The sequence below is a fragment of the Rutidosis leptorrhynchoides genome, chromosome 5 (genome assembly GCF_046630445.1).
Source record: "Rutidosis leptorrhynchoides isolate AG116_Rl617_1_P2 chromosome 5, CSIRO_AGI_Rlap_v1, whole genome shotgun sequence".
Lineage (NCBI taxonomy): Eukaryota > Viridiplantae > Streptophyta > Magnoliopsida > Asterales > Asteraceae > Rutidosis > Rutidosis leptorrhynchoides.
Genome location: NC_092337.1, coordinates 442655051 through 442663593, shown reverse-complemented (window position 1 = coordinate 442663593; position 8543 = coordinate 442655051).

The following is an 8543-nucleotide window of genomic DNA, read 5'->3' as shown; positions in this document are numbered from 1 at the left end:
GAAGGTTTAACCAACTCAAGGGTGTGTTGGTGCATTTGGTTCTTCATCATCTTCATCATCTTACTTTCTTCAAAAGAGCCCTCAAACATAGTTTGAGGAGGTATAATTTCTAATCTTTTCTTGTTAATTAAAAGCATATACATTCAAGACTTGATCACTATATGGAATTCAAACAAAAATGGTTGCATGTTGTAAACTTGTTTTCTTAACCACTTAGCTTTCGCTTGCCATTCATTTAACTAATGTTTAGTAATTAAATTAACACTAAGAACTTGTTTATACATCATGAATTCCATCAAAATCATCATTCCCTTCAGGCAATGACAATATAGGTGCCGTAGTTAGCTTTTTCTTCAATAACTGAAACGCCTTCTCTTGTTCATCCTTCCATTCAAATTTCTTCCCTTTATGCGTTAATACAGTCAAGGGTTTTGCTATTTTGGAGAAATGTTGGATGAATCTTCTGTAGTAACCAGCCAATCCTAAAAATTGATGTATATGCTTCGGAGTTTTTGGGGTTTTCCACTTTTCAACGGTTTCGATCTTTGCCGGGTCCACCTGGATACCTTCTTTGTTCACTATGTGACCGAGGAATTGAACTTCTTCCAACCAAAATGCACACTTTGAAAACTTAGCGTACAGTTTTTTTTCCTCAATACTTCTAGCACTTTTCTCAAATGTTCTTCGTGCTCTTGATCATTCTTTGAGTAAATAAGTATGTCATCGATGAAAACAATGACAAACTTGTCAAGATATAGCCCACACACTCGGTTTATAAGGTCCATAAACACAGCTGGTGCGTTAGTCAATCCAAACGGCATAACCATAAACTCGTAATGACCATAACGCGTCCTAAAAGCAGTTTTTGGAATATCATCCTCCTTTACTCGCATTTGATGATATCCAGAACATAAATCGATTTTTGAATAAACCGACGAGCCTTGTAATTGATCAAATAAGTCGTCAATTCTCGGCAGTGGATAACGGTTTTTGATGGTAAGTTTATTCAACTCTCTGTAGTCAATACATAACCTAAATGTACCATCCTTCTTCTTGACAAACAAAACAGGAGCTCCCCATGGTGATGTGCTTGGTCGAATGAAACCACGTTCTAATAGTTCTTGCAGTTGGCTTTGCAGTTCTTTCATCTCGCTGGGTGCAAGTCTGTAAGGAGCACGAGCTATTGGTGCAGCTCCTGGTACAAGATCTATTTGAAATTCAACGGATCGATGTGGTGGTAATCCCGGTAATTCTTTCGGAAATACATCGGGAAATTCTTTTGCGACGGGAACATCATTGATGCTCTTTTCTTTAGTTTGTACTTTCTCGACATGTGCTAGAACAGCATAGCAACCTTTTCTTATTAGTTTTTGTGCCTTCAAATTACTAATAAGATGTAGCTTCGTGTTGCCCTTTTCTCCGTACACCATTAAGGGTTCTCCTTCTTCTCGTATAATGCGAATTGCATTTTTGTAACATACGATCTCTGCTTTCATCTCCTTCAGCCAGTCCATGCCAACTATTACATCAAAACTCCCTACTCTACTGGTATCAAATCAATCTTAAATATTTCGCTACCCAGTTTAATTTCTTGATTCCGGCATATATAATCTGCTGAAATTAATTTACCGTTTGCTAATTCGAGTAAAAATTTACTATCCAACGGCGTCAATGGACAACTTAATTTAGCACAAAAATCTCTACTCATATAGCTTCTATCCGCACCCGAATCAAATAAAACATAAGCAGATTTATTGTCAATAAGAAACGTACCCGTAACAAGCTCCGGGTCTTCCTGTGCCTCTGCCGCATTAATATTGAAAACTCTTCCGCGGCCTTGTCCATTCGTGTTCTCCTGGTTCGGGCAATTTCTAATAATGTGGCCCGGTTTTCCACATTTATAACAAACTACATTGGCATAACTTGCTCCGACACTACTTGCTCCGCCATTACTCGTTCCGACACCATTTGTTCCTTTCGTTCTGTTAACCCCTGGTCCGTAGACCTCACACTTCGCCGCGCTATGACCATTTCTTTTACACTTGTTGCAAAATTTGGTGCAGAACCCCGAGTGATACTTTTCACACCTTTGGCATAGCTGCTTCTGATTGTTGTTGTTGTTGCGGTTGTTATTGTTGTTAGGATGATTGTTGTAGTTGTTGTTGTTGTTGTTGTGCCGTTTGTTGTTGTTGCGATTGATGTTGCGATTGTTGGGATTGTTGTTGTTGTATTGGTGACTCTTATCACCGTTTTCCTCCCACTTTCTTTTGACTAGCTTCACGTTGGCCTCTTCGGCCGCCTGTTCTTTAATTCTTCCCTCAATCTGGTTCACTAGTTTGTGAGCCATTCTACATGCCTTTTGTATGGAGGCAGGCTCGTGTGAACTTATATCTTCTTAGATTCTCTCTGGTAACCCTTTCACAAACGCGTCAATCTTCTCTTCCTCATCTTCGAACGCTCTCGGACACAATAGGCACAATTCTGTGAATCGTCTTTCGTACGAAGTAATATCGAATCCCTATGTTCGTAACCCTCTAAGTTCTGACTTGAGCTTATTGACCTCGGTTCTGGGACGGTACTTCTCGTTCATCAAGTGCTTGAATGCTGACCACGGTAGCGCGTAAGCAGCATCTTGTCCCACTTGCTCTAGATAGGTATTCCACCATGTTAACGCAATACCTGTGAAGGTATGCGTAGCATACTTCACTTTGTCTCCTTCAGCACAGTTACTTATGGCAAAGACCGATTCAACTTTCTCGGTCCACCATTTCAATCCGATTGGTCCTTCGGTCCCATCAAATTCTGAAGGTTTACAGGCAGTGAATTCCTTGTAGGAGCATCCTACATGATATCTTGCGCCGTTAGCTGTATTGCTAGATTCAGAGTTATTGTTGGTATGTAGCGCGGCCTGTACTGCGGCTATGTTTGAAGCAAGAAAGGCACGAAATTCCTCTTCGCTCATATTCAAGGTGTGTCGAGTAGTCGGTGCCATTTCCTTCAAAATAGTCAAATGAAACAAGTTAATCATACAGAATATTAAGAGTAGTCAGTAGTATCTCATAGCATAATATGAACTCATTTATAAAAGCTTTTTCTTCATATTAGCGTTTTATAAGTTTAAATTCGGGTACTACCTACCCGTTAAGTTCATACTTAGTAGCTAATATACAATTCAACTACTACAATTCCATATGAAAAACTGATTATAATAATATATCACATACAAATATTCTTCAAACTTACAACTTCGCTATATTACATATAACATGAAATATAGTACACTATGATACAGGACAGTTTTGAAGATAAATCTAGTTAATATGCAAGTTGTTCAGCAAAGGAAATAAAGACACGTAATTCATAAGTCCAGAAACAAGTCATGCATTCTGGTTTTACTAAGACGACTTCCCATCCTTGGTCTTGTGGAAAATAACCGTTATGACCATTGGCTAGGCAGCATGTTGTAATGTCGTCAAAAGGACGAGGTTTTCGTAATGTCCAACAGCCCCGTAATAATCTAAAAACCTTGTTTCTCACCCCAACTACTGAATCCGTCACTTGTGGGAAAGTTTTATTTAAAAGCTGCAATCCGATGTTCTTTTTCTCACTTTGGTAAGAAGCGAACATCACTAACCCATAAGCATAACATGCTTCTTTATGTTGCATGTTAGAACCTCTTTCTAATTCATGAAATCCTACGTTGGGATATATTGAGTCAAAATAGGTTCTTAACCCGTAGCGTAAAATTGCATTTGGGTTCCCGCATTTAACGCTTTAAAGAAAACACGGCATAACTTAAAGTCTCCCCAATGTGATATACCCCACCTATCAAAGGAAAGCCTTTTATAAAATAAGGCATTTCTGGAAAGTCTTTCAAATGTTTGACAAGTTAATTTTGCCATAACTAAATGTGCTGATGAATTCTGACCGACTCTAGACAAGATTTCCTCAATCATATCCTCTGGTAGGTCTTCTAAAATATTCGGTTGTCTACCCTTAACGTCCATTTTGTTTTTATACTGTAAAATAGACAAGGATTAGATTCGTAATAACAAACAATACAAGCAATTTTTACATAGAACATAAAAGTACAAGCACACTACAATACATTTATTACACAACATGCTCACACCCCTCTAATCTGAATCACTGGTTTCTTCTTCTTCGGACTTGGTTCTTTTTCCTAATTTTCTAGGGATATATTCTAATACGAGCCATCGTTTTCCACATTGGTTTAGAAAAACCTAGTGGTTTAGAGGTTCCCGGGTTATTGTCACAATATTGAAAATACGGGTGTTGACGGTACATATAAAGTTCATCGGGGTCGGAATCAGATTTCTCTATTTTGATGCCTTTTCCCTTATTATTTTCTTTTGCCTCATTAAATTGGGTCGGGGTAATTTCTATAACATCATCGAAATCCTCATCAGGATCCGATTCATCGGAAAATTGGTAATTTTCCCAATATTTTGCTTCCTTAGCAGAAACACCATTGACCATTATTAACTTTGGTCCATTGGTTGAGGATTTTCTTTTATTTGACAGATTTTCTGTGGTTCCTACTATTCCTCCCTCCGGAACCTCTTCTTCTTCCAGTTCCTCTTCTTCTGGTTCCTCTTTTTCCGGTTCCTCTTCTTCCGGTTCCATTTCCTCTTCTTCCGGTTCTTCGGGAACTTGTGAATCTTGCCAATATATATTCGACTCTTCGTTATTATTAAGTGAGTCAATGGGATTTGTGCTAGAGGTAGACATCTATCACACAATATCAAACATGTTAAGAGATTAATATATCACATAATATTTACATGTTAATAATATATAGTTTCCAGCAAAAATGATAAGCAATCATTTTTAAAGAAAATACGGTCGAAGTCCAGACTCACTAATGCATCCTTACAAACTCGATAAGACACACTAATGCAAATTTTCTGGTTCTCTAAGACCAACGCTCGGATACCAACTGAAATGTCCTGTTCATATTGATTATAAACGTTCCATATTAATTGATTTCGTTGCGAGGTTTTGACCTCTGTATGAGACGTTTTTCAAAGACTGCATTCGTTTTTAAAACAACCATAACCTTTATTTTATCAATAAAGGTTTAAAAAATATTACGTAGATTATCAAATAATGATAATCTAAAATATACTGTTTACACACGACCATTACATAATGGTTTACAATAGAAATATATTACATCGACATATGTTTCTTGAATGCAGTTTTTACCCAATATCATACAAACATGGACTCCAAATCTTGTCCTTATTTTAGTATGGAACAGCGGAAGCTCTTAGTATTCACCTGAGAATAAACATGCTTTAAACGTCAACAAAAATGTTGGTGAGTTATAGGTTTAACCTATATATATCAAATCGTAACAATAGACCACAAGATTTCATATTTCAATACACATCCCATACATAGAGATAAAAATCATTCATATGGTGAACACCTGGTAACCGACATTAACAAGATGCATATATAAGAATATCACCATCATTCTGGGACACCCTTCGGATATGATATAAATTTTGAAGTACTAAAGCATCCGGTACTTTGGATGGGGTTTGTTAGGCCCAATATATCTATCTTTAGGATTCACTTCAATTAGGGTGTCTGTTCCCTAGTTCTTAGATTACCAGACTTAATAAAAAGGGGCATATTCGATTTCGATAATTCAACCATAGAATGTAGTTTCACGTACTTGTGTCTATTTTGTAAATCATTTATAAAACCTGCATATATTCTCATCCCAAAAATATTAGATTTTAAAAGTGGGACTATAACTCACTTTCACAGATATTTCCTTCCTCGGAAATAAGACTTGCCCACGGATCGATTCACGAACCTATACAAATATGTACATATATATCAAAGTATGATTAAAATATAATTACAACCATTTTTATTATGTTTTAAAGATTTGAGTGTATTAAGTCAGCTGTCCTCGTTAATAACCTACAACTAGTTGTCCACAGTTAGATGTACAGAAATAAATCGATATATATTATCTTGAATCAATCCACGACCCAGTGTATACACGTCTCAGGCTAGATCACAACTCAAAGTATATATATTTTTGGAATCAACCTCAACCCTGTATAGCTAACTCCAACATTACTACATATAGAGTGTCTATGGTTGTTCCAAATAATATATATACATGGGTCGATATGATATGTCAAAATATTTGCATACGTGTCTATGGTATCCCAAGATTACATAATATATTAGAATACATGTATAATAAAATATAAGTTAGCTATGATATGATTTGTATAGATTTGTTAAACATTTCCCGTAGCTAAAAAGATCAAAAATATCCAATCTTGTTTTACCCATAACTTCTTCATTTTAAATCCGTTTTGAGTGAATCAAATTGCTATGGTTTCATATTGAACTCTAATTTAAGAATCCAAACAGAAAAAGTATAGGTTTATTGTCGGAAATTTAAGTTACATGTCAATTACTAAAGAGGTAGTCATTTCCGTCGAAAGAACGACATCTTGATGACCATTTTGAAAAACATACTTTCACTTTGAGTTTAACCAAGATTTTTGAATATAGTTTCATGTTCATATGAAAAATAATTTTCCCAGAAGAACAAATTTTAAATCAAAGTTTATCATAGTTTTTAATTATCCAAAACAAAACAGCCCCGGTTTCACTACGACGGCGTATATCCGATTTTATGGTGTTCATCGTGTTTTCAGGTTTTAAATCATTAGGTTAGTATATCATATAGATATAGAACATGTGTTTAGTTTATTTTAAAAGTCAAGTTAGAAGTATTAACTTTTGTTTGTGAACAAGTTTAGAATTAACTAAACTATGTTCTAGTGATTACAAGTTTAAACCTTCGAATAAGATAGCTTTATATGTATGAATCGAATGATGTTATGAACATCATTACTATCTCAAGTTTTCTGGATAAAACTACTAGAAATGAAAAAAATGAATCTAGCTTCAAAGGATCCTTGGATGGATTGAAAGTTCTTAAAGCAGAATCATGACACGAAAACAGTTCAAGTAAGATTTTCACTCGAAATAAGATTGTTATAGTTGTAGAAATTGAATCAAAGTTTGAATATGAATATTACCTTGAATTAGAAAGATAACCTACTATAAATAACAAAGGTTCCTTGATCTTAGATGATTACTTGGAATGGATTAGAAAGCTTGAAAGTAGACTTGCAAACTTGGAAGTATTCTTGATTTTTATGAAACTATACTTATGGAATTTATGAAGAACACTTAGAACTTGAAGATGGAACTCGCGAGAGATCAATTAGATAAAGAAAATTGAAGAATGAAAGTGTTTGTAGTTGTTTTTAGTCGTTGGTATATGGATTAGATATAAAGGATATGTAATTTTGTTTTCATGTAAATAAGTCATGAATGATTACTAATATTTTTGTAATTTTATGAGATATTTCATGCTAGTTGCCAAATGATGGTTCCCACATGTGTTAGGTGACTCACATGGGCTACTAAGAGCTGATCATTGGAGTGTATATACCAATAGTACATACATCTAAAAGCTGTGTATTGTACGAGTACGAATACAGGTGCATACGAGTAGAATTGTTGATGAAACTGAACGAGGATGTAATTGTAAGCATTTTTGTTAAGTAGAAGTAATTTGATATGTGTCTTGAAGTCTTTCAAAAGTGTAAGAATACATATCAAAAAACAACATGTATATACATTCTAATGGAGTCGTTAAGTCTTCGTTAGTCGTTACATGTAAGTGTTGTTTTGAAACCTTTAAGTTAACGATCTCAATTAATGTTGTTAACCCAATGTTTATTATATAAAATGAGATGTTAAATTATTATATTATCATGATATTATGATGTATGAATATCTCTTAATATGATACATACATTAAAATATCGTTACAACGATAATCGTTACATATAAGTCTCGTTTCGTAATTCTTGAGTTAGTAGTCTTGTTTTTACATATGTAGTTCATTGTTAACACACTTAATGATATATTTAAATATCATTTTATCATGTTAAATATAGTGTATCAATATCTTAATATGATACATATGTATTTAATAGACGTTATCATAATGATAATCGTTATATATATCATTTTGAGTTTCTTAACTTAGTAATCTCATTTCTTATGTATATCACACATTGTTAATATACTTAGTGAGATACTTACTCATCATAATCTCATGTCAACCATATATATATATGTCTATATATACCACAACATGTAGTTTTTACAATTTTGTAACGTTCGTGAATCGCCGTTCAACTTGGGTGATCAATTGTCTATATGAAACTTATTTCATTTAATCAAGTCTTAACAAGTTTGATTGCTTAACACGTTGGAAACATTTAGTCATGTAAATATCAATCTCAATTAATATATATAAATATGGAAAAGTTCGGGTCACTGCAGCTATTAGTAATATCATTAATGTTATTATAATATTTATTATTATTAGTATCATTATCATTAAAAATTAATATTAGTAACATCTAATTATTATGAATAATATTATTATTATTATGAATGCG